The sequence below is a fragment of the Quercus robur genome, chromosome 9 (genome assembly GCF_932294415.1).
Source record: "Quercus robur chromosome 9, dhQueRobu3.1, whole genome shotgun sequence".
Classification (NCBI taxonomy): Eukaryota; Viridiplantae; Streptophyta; class Magnoliopsida; order Fagales; family Fagaceae; genus Quercus; species Quercus robur.
Window position 1 is genome coordinate 24,523,758 of NC_065542.1, and position 13,627 is coordinate 24,537,384.

The 13,627-nt window shown below is 29.8% G+C and overlaps 1 long non-coding RNA gene across 1 annotated transcript; it reads right to left on the bottom strand.

Moving 5' to 3' along the window:
• Window positions 1–968: 968 nt before the first annotated feature.
• On the bottom strand, window positions 969–2,815 carry LOC126699967 (uncharacterized). The gene is made up of 3 exons (XR_007646941.1): window positions 2,500–2,815; window positions 2,280–2,332; window positions 969–1,512 (listed from the first exon to the last, which is right to left on the bottom strand). It is a non-coding gene; the product is annotated as an uncharacterized LOC126699967 (long non-coding RNA).
• Window positions 2,816–13,627: the final 10,812 nt, after the last annotated feature.

Sequence of the window (13,627 nt, forward strand, 5' to 3'; positions counted from 1 at the left end):
CCATTTTACCAAACTATATTAAAACCATTATGGCATAAAAAATAGCCTGCATTTTAGAACAAGCGAAAAATTGGGAGAAAAAAATCTCTGACTTTTGTGAAACTTTGGCACCAGCAGCCATTTTACCAAAACTATATCCAAACCAATATGAAATGTCATTATAGAAAATTTGAAAATTGAAGAAGAAAAATTGATTACTTTCGTGAAACTTGGAAAGATTACGCTCAAAACTGCCAACATGCTATGTAAAGTTGCAGGTTAACCACCATAACCACATCCAATGACTAGGTTCAAGCAGTGTACCACAAGATGTGTAAACCACACTACCAGTGTGATTATCTTCTTTCAAAGTTTGGCAAGGTCTTTTGATTACATATCTTTTTTTCTTTTCTTTTGAGGGAAAACAACACTACAAATAGGTAGTATATAAACTCGACTCATTCTACTGGAACGAAAAATGTTATGATATGGAAATTAAGCATTTTCCAAAGCTTTAGATTCTATTTTTGTCCCCAAAATATCATCCAAGATTTTGATAAATAAAGCCTTCTAGCTCCAAACCTACTTCTACTTTTCATTGAAATAAAGCATTGTCCGAAGCTCTAAAATCCCATATATTTACTATTAGACTGAAATGAAGATTGAATTTAAAATGCTTTGATATAGAAAGTAAAATCTGAGTGACAAGTATCAAAATTATTTGATTCAGCCAAAAGTTCCATGATTACTTCAAATGTCCAATTAGCCTCACAACAACAGTAAACCAAAGTAATTCAAGTACGATAGGGTTTAAAAAGAAACTATAGATTAGTACTTAAATTAAGATTAGAATTTAATAAAAATTTATCTGTTCAATTCTATTACTGAATGAATCTTGTAACAAACTTACCAAAATTTGTTGTACGTAAAATCAATGCTGTTGTGATTAAGCAGGATCTATTTTTTCAACTCTCCACATGCAATAACAATTCCATAAAATTCAGGCTTTGACATTCATGATCTTACTTTCTAAATACAATGTGTTGTTCATTTCATAATAATAAATAAAGAGACAGTAAAACTACACAATGCAATGAAAAATAATAACAAACATCTGGTAATCACTGATCTGACTTGTATGAGACAACTAACATGTACAATCAATGGTTTGAGGCTCCTATAATCTGTAGTAATTAAGCGTATTGTACACATTATCTGATAGTGATATTGTTCACCACACAAAAACAACTGCAACAACAAAAAGATAGTGATATTGTTCACCCGCTTCAGATGGCCCACTGGAAGAAATAGATATATGGTCAGTAGTTATCTTTTATTTCTGCACTAGAAGTCTTCTTGGGATATCTTGGGCATCTGAACGTGCAAGCATCACTACCAACCATTTTGATCAAAGATGCTGAACTGTTTTCCTTTCAAGAAGCAGAGTTCAAGCTCTTTGACGCTATGTTCAATCCAGTGTTAACCAATGCTTTCATGTTGATTCCTTAATTGCATCTCGTAATCAACACAAAGCTGATAAAGAAAATATATGTAAGCACATCCTGAATATTTGATACTTTCATATTTCATATATAGGTAAAAGAAAATTTATGCGATAATTGAGTAGTTAATGAGGATGTATTAGACATTATGAAGTAGTAACTAGATAGATCTAGTAGATTATAATTTGTTGCTTTAACAGATACATGTCTTGTAAGACATTTTAAGAATTACTGAAAAATATGTTGTTGCCATCAATTTTTTATATTAAAAAAAATAGCTTATTTGCCTATGAAAGTTTTTAATAGCCTTAATGTTTTTTAGGTACAACGGTATTTTAACTAACTTTCAGCAAATAAACAATAAAAAAAATTAACACAAAAGGTACATCGAATCACACGAAATTCTTTAAGTTGTAGTCTTTAGTAACTGAAATTAAACAACATTACGTAAAAGAAAAAAAAAATCCAAAACTTTATTGGCATTGAAAAATGATATTTGGCATAAAATACACGACCGATCTAAAAAAATAAAAAATAGTAGATTCAGATTTTTTAGTTGGTTGTTCATATTATATGCTAATGTTAATTATGTGCAGATCTAAGGAAACAACCACCCGAAAAGCCAAAGCATAATTCAAAACAGTGAAAAATATCAAAATAATCTAGGGTTTATCATTTATGTACCATAAGATCGATTTATTAAATTGAATTATAGATACATAGATGAAAAAAAAAACTTTTTTATTAAAATTAATATATCATAAGCTTTAGAATAAAAAAAAAGGGTAAGATCTATACCATTGGTTATACAACCCCACCTCATCTGGCTGCATCCATGAATCTTCTAGGAACTGAAACCAAAATTCAAAAGCACATAACATCAGAAAATTAATAGCAACATTCATGTACATATGATATCCCATCGCATATATATATATATATATATATGAAACCATTTGTGCGTATAAAGATATGTGTTTGTGTTTGTGTTTGTGATAAGAAGAAAGAAATTGCTTACTTTGAAGGTGAGTCATAATGTGGAAATCTGGTAATTCGCTGATTCGCTGTGAGCACAAACTTTTCTGTTGATGCTGCTGTTTGATTCTCTTCTTGTTTGAGAATATGAGAATTTCTCTATTCTCCTCCATTGGAGTTCACCTACCTACAGATATCTATATAGAAGGATAGTATTTCTCACTCACTCTTTGATCACAAAGGTTTCTATGAGAATTGAGAAGTGAAGAAGACTGAGGCATGGTGAGGCTATTTATTGTGTGTTAGCTTTGTAACGTACGCTAATTAGCTTTGTAACGTATGATTCTCTCATACTTCCAGAACGTACGATAATTTCTAGGCCAACAACCCCTAATCGTACTTATCTACAACCCCCCAATCGTACTTAATTATCTTTTTGAGGGTTCGGTAGTACGATAGTAAAAGAGGAAAATTTGAAAATGAGATAAATCATTAGGTTATGATTTGTAACGGTGCTATTGATGTTAGTTTGAGTTATTAAATATATATGACATTAGTTTGATCAGGACATTTGGAGGTACTAAAATGATTTTTTCTTGTAATTTTAATGAAATTAGTTATGCCAAGTTTCTCATTACACTACTATTATATATATAATTTTAAAAATTACTATTGGACACTACATATATATGCTTTGTTTGTTTTGGCAATAATTTTTTTCTAGAAAATGAGTTATTTTTCAAAAAATGTTTTCTATAAAATAATCTCATTTTCTTATGTTTAGTAGTAACCTTAAATGAGTTGATTTTTTTTTTTTCCTTACTTCCCTTATTTAGCTTACTGTGAGATAAAGTTATTTTTTCCAAAAAAAAAAAAAAATAGTGGAAAACAATCTCTGAAAATAAGCTATATTTTTTATGTTAACCAAAGATTGTTTCCTTTAACTGATTTTTTCTAATACTACCAAACACTGAAAAATACGAAAAATTATCTTTATACATTGTTTTCCATCGAAACAAACGGAGTGTTAATATCAATCCATTACCACTGTTTGTTAAATTCTACTAAATAAAACACAAAATAAAAAAATTGGTTCAATAGTATCTCCTAAATTGAATGACGATAGATACATGGAATTGTTTAACTCAATTACAATTTATTACATTTAAGATCTTCACATACAAAATATCTAAATAGAAAAAGTATAAAAAATTATAGTCATTAGTTCAAAAAAATAAAATAACAAAATAAACCTAAACAATTTAATTTGTATGAAAAGTTAACAAAGGCAAAATCTAATTTTTATTCTAATTAAATTTTCTCTAAGTTTTGGTTTATATATATATATATATATATAAATATATAAAAGCTAGGTTTATTTATATTGGACTCCTCGTTTTCTTCACTAAATTAACTTACTTAGTACAAAATTTTAAAAATATATATATTAGATGGGACATGTGACATAAAATTAAATTATAATTTAAATCCAATTTTAACACTAAATTAATTCACTTAGCATAGAAATTTAAAAACTTAGATTAGATGAAACAAATGGCGCAAAATTAGACTCCAATTGAATTCCAATTTGAAATCTAGTTAGATTTTCCCTCAGTTTTGGTTATTAATATATACTAGTATATAACCCTGTGCTTATGCACGTGACTTGTCAATTGTAGTGGTGGTATGAGTTATTAAACATATAGAACATTAGTTCATATAATTTATTTATGACATGGATATATTCAAGATTTTATCATTTTAAAACTACTCATACATATTTTGCTTTTTTTGGAATTCAATTAGATTGTTGCACAGTTCATATTAATGGTGATTGATGGAGTTGCTCTCTATATGTTTGTCATAATGTTTCTATGATTGATTATTTACCACAATTTGATATTTTGGTTTTGGCCTTTGTTTCATGGTAAGAGCTTATTGTTTTGTCAGTTTCTTGCACTTTGCTTAAACATATACGACCATTAAACGAAAGATATTGAAAATTTGAATAGTTAAAATAAAATTGGAAATGGTTAAGAATTTAGATTAGATACTTTTGAAGAAAGTTTCAGAGCAATTTTCTGAATTATTTTTTCTACTTCTTTATCAAAACGAACAAAAGAAGTTGTTATCTTTCACTTGGATTTAATTGAATATAAAAAATGTAATAAAATTAATTTTACATCTATAATTAAAGCAATTATCATTTTGGTTTCCTATGCAATCATTTTCATAGCTATATAATATAAGTAATGATTAATTTGGTCACTTAGCACAAAAACATATTATTTTGCCGCTTTACTTTTCATTTGCAAAGCTGACATGATGTATAATTCCACCCAATTTCTGCTTCTATGTTTACAATATTAGCTAGCGTAGCAAATAAGAAACCTTTCCTACAAAATCATTTATTGGATTAGTTTTAGTTTACATAATAAAGATGTATTTGAAATAATTCAAGATAAAGAAAACCTTTACTCCTCATGAGCCTTCCAGTGCTTTAATTTCTACCAATGACAACGTAGTTTGCAGTACTAATTCAGATTTTGGTTTTTTGTCACATGCTGGAATATGTTGAACAACATTATCTCCTTCATCCTCAACAACTTTATATTCGAACATTGTAAGAGATGAATTAAACAACAAATCCATTGGTAATCCATCATAGAAAATTATTAAAGTAAATGTCTATTAACCTATCAATAAGCTCAAAAACCTCTATAATTTTGATTAATTAAAACGGAGAAGAGGTGAAGTAAAATATTTGGGGTTTACTATAATGTTTTATATATATGAAGTGGTTATTTGATGAGCTAGGAGAAAGGTACAAGTCTCCAAAGTTGTGAGAATGCCTTGCAAATTAAAATAAATAAATAAATAAAGATGTTAACAGTACTATAGAAAGTGAAATAGATTAAAAAAAAATTTTATTATTACGAAAGATCACAAATTTTCCAATTATTATGTTTAAAGGCAACCAAAGGAAAAACACCCACAAACACAAACCCAGCAAAATTTAAGCACAAAGTATATAGAGTAAGAGGCAACAACGTTAAAGAAGAAAAATAAAATAAATAAAATTACAATCAAGTCCATGGTTGTGGAGGAGGAGGACCTATGTGAGATCATGTGCGGCACTAAAGTGTGTCCAATCAATTATTAGGCAACCATTGTAGGAGTGAAAGAAAAAGGGTTTAAAGGAGGGGTAGACTGTAGAGGGAGGCTAAAAGAGATGGGCTTTTGTTGAGCTTGAATGTGATTAACTCACATTTAATTGAGAAAAAAAAAATATTCAAACCTAATTTAATAAGAATTTGTTTATTATTGGGTTACTTTATCATGAATCCGAATTAATTTAAATTAACATAATTCAGGAACGTGTATAATTTTTAAAACCACATTAACATTATTTGTTACATAAATAATATAGATTTCTAAAATTTATGTTTATGTGTAGAAGAAAACATAAAATCAAAGGCTTATATTTTATATTGCATTTTACTAATCACATGCTTGCATGATAGGCGACAGTTTCTTGTTAATCACAACATGAAACTCTTGTGCACAATTGCAATGTAATACCGATGTTTTAGATTAATCCTGCTATCATTTAGTGGAAGTCATGGAAGAGGTTAGAAGATGAGTAAAACATATTTTTCACATAGACCTTTGTTCTAGAGGATTTTGATGATCTATACCCAAGTGTCACAAATACAAATACACGAATATAAAGAATATAATATATATATATATATATATATTTATATAACCGAAGTCTCTGCTGGCACCACAATTTTCCACGTCAGCACAATATTTAAAAAATAAAAAATAAAAACATTATAACTTCTCAAAACCCTAGCAACCTTACCCCTCTCTCAAGTTAAAAAATATAAAGCCACGGTTTTTGCAAACTCTCTCTCTCCAGACGCAGGAAGCCCTAAACGCACGGTATAGCATTCAAGGTTAGTTTTGTTTATATATTAATTAATACATAGTACTTTGTTCACCATTGAATACTCATATAATCAATTTCCAATTCAGTGTTCAAGAACCAAAATTCTAACTGCACTATCATAAAATATTATTATTAGTATGAATTTTATGGAGTTGCGGTGTTCAGGAATTAAACCAAAATTCTTTTAAATTATCTATAATATTTTGTCCTCTAAAAATTTTCTCTCTTTAATTTTAGTATATTGTGTTTCTTAAGCTATAGAGAGAGTTTCTTTGGTTTCTACAAACTCTCTCTCTCCAGATGTAGGAAGCCCTAAACGCACAGTATAGCATTCAAGATTTACAACGCACGGTATAGATTTTAGCTTATAAAGTTCAGCTTTTGTAAGGTTAGTTTGTTTATATATTTTTATAGAGAAACATGTTCAATGTGGTACGGCTTAATAATCGCATTAATAGCCAATAGTTAATACCATTTGCAAATTCAATTCATGGAGTTGCAATTTTCATTAAATCGTTCTATGACTTGAAGCACTTGCATTTTAACAAATTGGACATGTCTTTAAAGTCCTTTTATTTCTTTGGGGGAAAAAAAAGAAAAAAAAAAGGAGAGGATATGTTAAAACTTGGCATCATCAACTTATAAGAGAGGATATGTTCTTAGATGGTAGGAATAGGACAAAATGGTTACACGTTTGTTACGCCTGACTTGCAAAAATTGCTCATAAAGATGTATGCACATGATCTACTTCCCTTTGCTTTTAGTGAAAGATTAAATGCACGCCAATGTTGAGATCAACCATTCTAAAAAAATAGTCTGTGCAATCATAAAATATTATTATTAGTATGAATTTTAAGGAGTTGCGGTGTTCAGGAATTAAACCAAAATTCTTTTAAATTATCTATAATATTTTGTCCTCTGAAAATTTTCTCTCTTTAATTTTATTATCTATTATATTTTGTCCACTGTTATGGACTAAATCAACTTATTCTCCAATCACCATCATTAATAAATGAGAAATCAAATCAAGGTTATAGTTTTTCTATTTGGTTGCTAGGGTTTTTGTTCATGAAATTGCTATTTTCTATTTAAAAATTGCACTTGTGGATCAATATTTATATTTCTTAACTTGGCATTTTGCACCTATGGCTAAAATTTGTGTGGATCTTTGGAAGTTCAAAAATCTTTTCTCCATTCACCATGGTTTTTCATTAAGTAATTTCTTTCTCTCTTACTCCTCTTGACGAGTTTTGTTTTTGACTGGAAGAAAGCTTTTTTGCTTTGAAGGTCATGTAGCACCTGTCTCATTTTATTTGTCCTCACCACAAGGAAAACATCTAGGTAAGGCAAATAATCTATTTTAAAGTTTGAATGGAAACTACCAAGTACAAGAGGTAAATCTTTAAGGGATGAGCTTAATTGTTTCTTATTTTCAATAATAAATCATTTTATTGCAATACTGGTAATTGTTTAAGAAATCCAATACGTTCATATCTCTATAGAATAGAGATAGTAGAAGCCAATTTTATTACAACTACTTAAATTGAGTTGACTTAATTCCGTACAATTAATAAGTATAGCATGAAAGATAATTGAATTAATTGTTGTAATTTTTATTTTCTTTCCATGTTTTGAATTTCCTCTATATTATTATTACAACTGAGCAAAGATTGAGAAAGTAACATTATTACTCTAATTTGAAGTTTAATGCGTCCTTCTCAAGTCATGGTTTTTATTTATATATTTGCAGTTTATATTTCTAACCGTTGATGAGAAATTAAGGCTCAGTTGCACTATATGTGTAAATTTTTCATAAGGCTACTTTAAATAGTAAGTCAATGTGTCTCTTATATTTGGGTATTAGTTAGAATTGTTTTCAAATAATTGTACCAATAAAAGTGAATGTGTATAAATTTTGTTTAACTATCCCGTGCATCACACGGGTTATCGACTAGTAGTAACTAAAGTCAAAGTACAAAAACGTTTACCTCAACAAAATAATGAGCTTCAAATCTCTATTTACCACAACGGAAACAATCGATGAACCTACAAAACCCACCGAATTTAATACCTAAAAAATTCACCTTGCCCAAAAAATAATACTACCACAATGAAATTAAATAGATCTAATTAAAAAGTAAAACATGAAGATCCTACCTCGTATTTGATATTGTGTTTCTTAGAATCCTTGAAAGGAACATAGAGCTTAGCAAGATGGGTCTTTCCTTGCTTGTCTTGTAATAGTATCATACTGTTATTATGAATCTTATATGCCCAAACCAAAGATTTTGTTATTGAAAAATAAAAAATTAAAATGAATGATATAAGTGGAATACAATTCTTGAATATAATAATAATTAGTCGCCAACCCGTGCGATGCACGGGAAAGCTATTAAATATGAGACAAAGTTTAATTACAAAATTAGTTGTAACCTTAGGCTACAAACTTAATATCTTTTTATTGGAGTTGAATTATGACAAATCTACCATTAAATTACATCTTCTTCTTATATCCTCCATACTTGCAAAATTTCAAGAAAATTAAAGATTAATAACTATGGCATTAATAATTTTTTTTTTAATTGCAAGTTTTTGTAATTTAAAATTATGCATAAAATATAAGCTTATAGATCATATAGTAAATAATATCCGATTGATACAAAATTTAACATGTGTATTAAAAGCCTAAAAAATATGCAATTCAATGGTTAGATTTTCAAAATATGTTGTAATATTTATTTTATTGAGTGAATTTGTAGTTTTAAGTTACAACCAATTTTGTAGTTAAATTTTATCTTTAAATATGAGTTATTGCATATGCTATTAGGGTAGTTTAAGAGATTATTTTAAATCTCCATTTCATTATATTTTAGCTGGAAAATACTATATTGTCCCATAAATATTGGAACACAAATTGTCTTTTAACGCAAATGTTTATGAAGTTGCATTTCAATAATAAACTCCCCACAAAAATAATATAAATCAACCAAAAAAACAAACTTCTATGAACAACTACTAATGTGAGTTTCATATTTTATTGTTATTTCTATAGTATAATATAGTTGCTAACTCATGTGATGCACAGTACAGTTTAATTAAAATTATATATATTTATTCAAATTTGTATGGAAAAAAAAAAGCTAATTAATTCAATTTTCAATCTCTCTATTAATTCACTTGTTGTGAGTTTTATAGACAAACTTCATAAACAAAAATGATAGAGACCATCATACAAACATATAAAGGCAAAGCAAATAATGATTTTTTTGAATTTAATTAAGAATAGTTGTATCAATAGGAGTCAAGGTTTTATGTTTCAGTTTGGATGTTTCTTTTCAGTTGTATCAAAATAATTACATACAATAAATGATATATCAATTTTTATTAATTGATAATAATAATAATATAATAGATGTACATGGCCTAACTCCTCTGAGGTAACCAATTAGACTCATAATTTAAAATTATAATAATCTACAATAAAATGCCCCAAACAATTTCACAATATTTCTAAATTAGTATATCAACTCAAATAAGAACAATATAATGCATTAGGACTTGGGCTTGAGCCATATCTGTAACATTTATTACTATAAATTTTTTTGGGTAAAAAAAATTACATATGATACAATCATAAGTGAGACCAAAAATTAGAAGTATTTGATGAAGTAATTAAATTGAAATATTGCACTACCTTCCAGATAAGGATTCTGAGCATTTGTTGGTCACCACCATAGTTGGAAATAGGGCAGAGGGATCCACCCAACACAAGTTCCTTGTTAGTTTGAAAAAAGCCTGAGCATAGCATATTGTAGCAACAGGTGTTATTATTTGGAGAAGTCTGCAGGCATTATAAAAAACTCATTTCAAAAACCAGTAAAAAGAAACAATAAATAGGTTGGTGCTAGCGGGGGAGTCAAAAACACTAAAATGGGCATAGCTATTATAAAAAAAACACTTAAATAGTTTAAAATCGTGGCATGCTTTTTCACCACACATTGAAAAGTGGTTGCAGCCTTTTTAGTTGGTCTTGTTCCCTCCTATGCTACTCAAATACTCAAATTCATTCACGCACAATACAATGAGAGAGAGCTGGGCTGCGTGTGAAGAAGATAAACAGAGGAAAAGAAGAAGAAAATTCAAAGAAGAAGAGAAGAAAAACTTACATCTATTATATATCCTAGTGGATGATAAATCTGAGTTTTTCATACTAATGGAGTCATTGGTCTGCATTTAAGGTGTAAAAAAAGGGTTCACCTTGCCTTCAAGGTGGCACCGCCAATGCCTTAGCCGCATTGATGCCAATATTCAAAGCAAAGAGAATGAACTCTTTAGGGTTTTGAGTTTGTTGGTGTTATAAAATAGGAGTCGGGTTTCACATTTTAGTTTGATGTTTCTTTTTCTTTTTTTATATAAAATTTGAAAATAAATTAGTGATGTGGAAAATATTTCTTTAGTATATATATAGAAATATAAAATCAAAATATTTGTTTTTTTTAAAATAATGCTGACATGGAAAATTGTGGTGCTAGCAGAAGCTTCGGTTTTATATATATATAGATAAACACGGAGATAAAGGAATAGAGCATATGGTAATAAAATTAAAAAATGATATAGAGCAAAAATCCAAGTTACAACACAAATTCTAATGGCAGGTTGAAGTCTTTGTGAGAAAGGAGATAAAGAGCGATGAGTTTGAGTTAGTTTGGTGATTACATTTGAATGTTAGTAATGTGATCCTTGGAATTCGTTTTTGCACAAGATGGAAGAAGTAGATAAGCTGAATGAGGGCTGTGACTTGTAAGTGGAAAATTGAAAGAGAGAGAGTGAAGGGGGATGTAGCTGCATTTTATTCTATCAAGAACATCTTAGCCATAGATATTGTATCGAGATTGAAGCAGATGACTAAAAAATTTCATTCATTGAATCAAAATTATTTATTCAAAATGAATACTTTGATGGATATTTATGGTATGGGCCCCACATTTGGCACCAAAAAAAAAAAAAAAATTGGGACACATGGTAAAAACTTAGCTCACAATTGAAATCTAATTTTGAATCTAAAGGATAATTATGGTGTGGTCCTCGCATAAATCTAGACACATGATGCAAAATTAGAACTCTAATTTGGAATTTTTTTTTTTGAGAATCCACATCAGAAGATTTTTATTCAACTAAGGCTATGAAAATCAACCTGAAGTACATTTGCAATCTCTGGTGATACATCTTTCATCCAGACTTGTAATGACGAAAAAGAAAGTGCCCGCCTCGCAATCGAGTGAGTTACAGTATTACAATGCCTCCTTACATGAGAAAAAGAAATAATGGAGAACTTAGAGGCTAAGTACTATATATCCTTGATAACATGACCGAACTGTGCAAGGCTATGAGAGTTTGACTTTAGAGCGTTCATGAGGATCTGTGAATCACCTTCCAGCACCCCCTTATTGAGACCAGTTTCCAACGCCAACTCCATTGCACGCCTAGCTGCTAAGGCCTTAACTTCAATAGCTATACTAGGCAATGGAAGTCGCTGTGCCAAGGAGACCATCACCTCCCCCTTGCTGTCCCTAATCACCACCCCTATTCCGGCCTGGTTTTCATCCTTGAAAAGTGCCCCATCAAAATTAATCTTGTACTGTTGGTGCGCTGGTGGCTGCCACTGCATTGGGGGTCTGTCCATAGCTGTTGTTGCTGCATAATTATGCAGCAAAAAATCCTGTAACCTGTTTTGAGCTAATTGCACCAAGTTTGGTAGATTTTCACCTCTTTTCCCAACCCTCATATCATTCCGTCTCTTCCATGCAGCCCATACAACCATAGCAAACAGTTCCGGATCCCTGTTCTCCGCCAAAATGCATCCCATAAGATTAACAAAGCTCTTTATTTGCCTTAGACTACGCTGTTTCCAAGCTTGTACCAAGAGCCAAATTTCCTCCAACTTCGGACAAAGGTATAGAGCATGGAGTGTGTCTTCTTGCTGCATCTTACAATGATCATAGCGGTCATCATTTAACACCTTTCTTTTAACTAAATTCTGCTTCGTGGGGAGTTAGTTTTTTACAGCTTCACCTATTATTATATATATAAATATAAATAACTACATTTTATTGGTTGGGAGGTCAGAGAGGACCATTTCAACAATTCTCCCCGTGGACCTAATAATATTTCTCTATCAGGTTAGGACCAATAGTATACTAGTCTTATCCCTTTAAAAAAAAAATTATCTTACTTTTTTTTTTTTAAAGAATAAATTGGCTTACCTTTAAGATTCTTAAAAAAAAAAAAAAACATAAAAATTGTTTTACCCTTAAGATGTAAGGTTCATGTTTTGCTGGATACTTGATATAATTGAAACTTGTTATAGAATTGCATGAAACCATTTTTTTTGCATATGTTATGTTATTTAAAATTTTAAATGATACGTGAATATTGTTTTTTTGTAAAAGATAAATTTCAGGTTTATAGTATTAGGTTGGCAAATAGTGGGCAAACTTGTGTATTGTAAGTTAATTTGAAGTCCAAGACATGTATGTATGACTGCACAAGAGGTTTCAAAATTTTTGAAATCTCTACATATAGTATATCGATCGAGATCTCGAAACATAACTTACTAAAGTTGATCCATTGTGATAGTAATGAAGTTATAATCTTGAATTAGCCTATCAGACGTCACAACTTTTTAGGGTTTCTTGGATTCCAAGTTAAGGTATAAAAGAGACTTAAGACGTGATTTTAGACTTTCAAAAACTGTGTATTGTGCACCTAAGGTGAGGGTTAACCAAGTTCTCACAAAAGCATCACCTAGTAATCAAGGACCGAAGATTATTCAAGATTTTATGATCAAGTTGAAATTGCTATAATGAAATTGCTAGGCTTCAAGAGGATTCTAGAAGGCGTGAGTAAATGTTCACATTCGAACAAAGTCCTTGGTTTTGGAGCTATGTGGTCACATCAGTAAGTCCACCTGAGTTGATAATATATTTAGCATTAAATATGTTGTAAGCTTCCATTATTTTATAGTAGATTTGTTTCCTGGAGGCTGGTGAATAAATTCTTGTAGCATTTTCTATGTCACCATATCACATGCTTATTTAGTTTCCGTTGTGTTTTTTTTTTTTTTTGGGTGGTTGTTGCATGCAATATTGGTGTGTGATAATTTAATAAAGGTCTGAATCACTTGAGCATATTTGGTTCATTAAATACTCTGGACTTT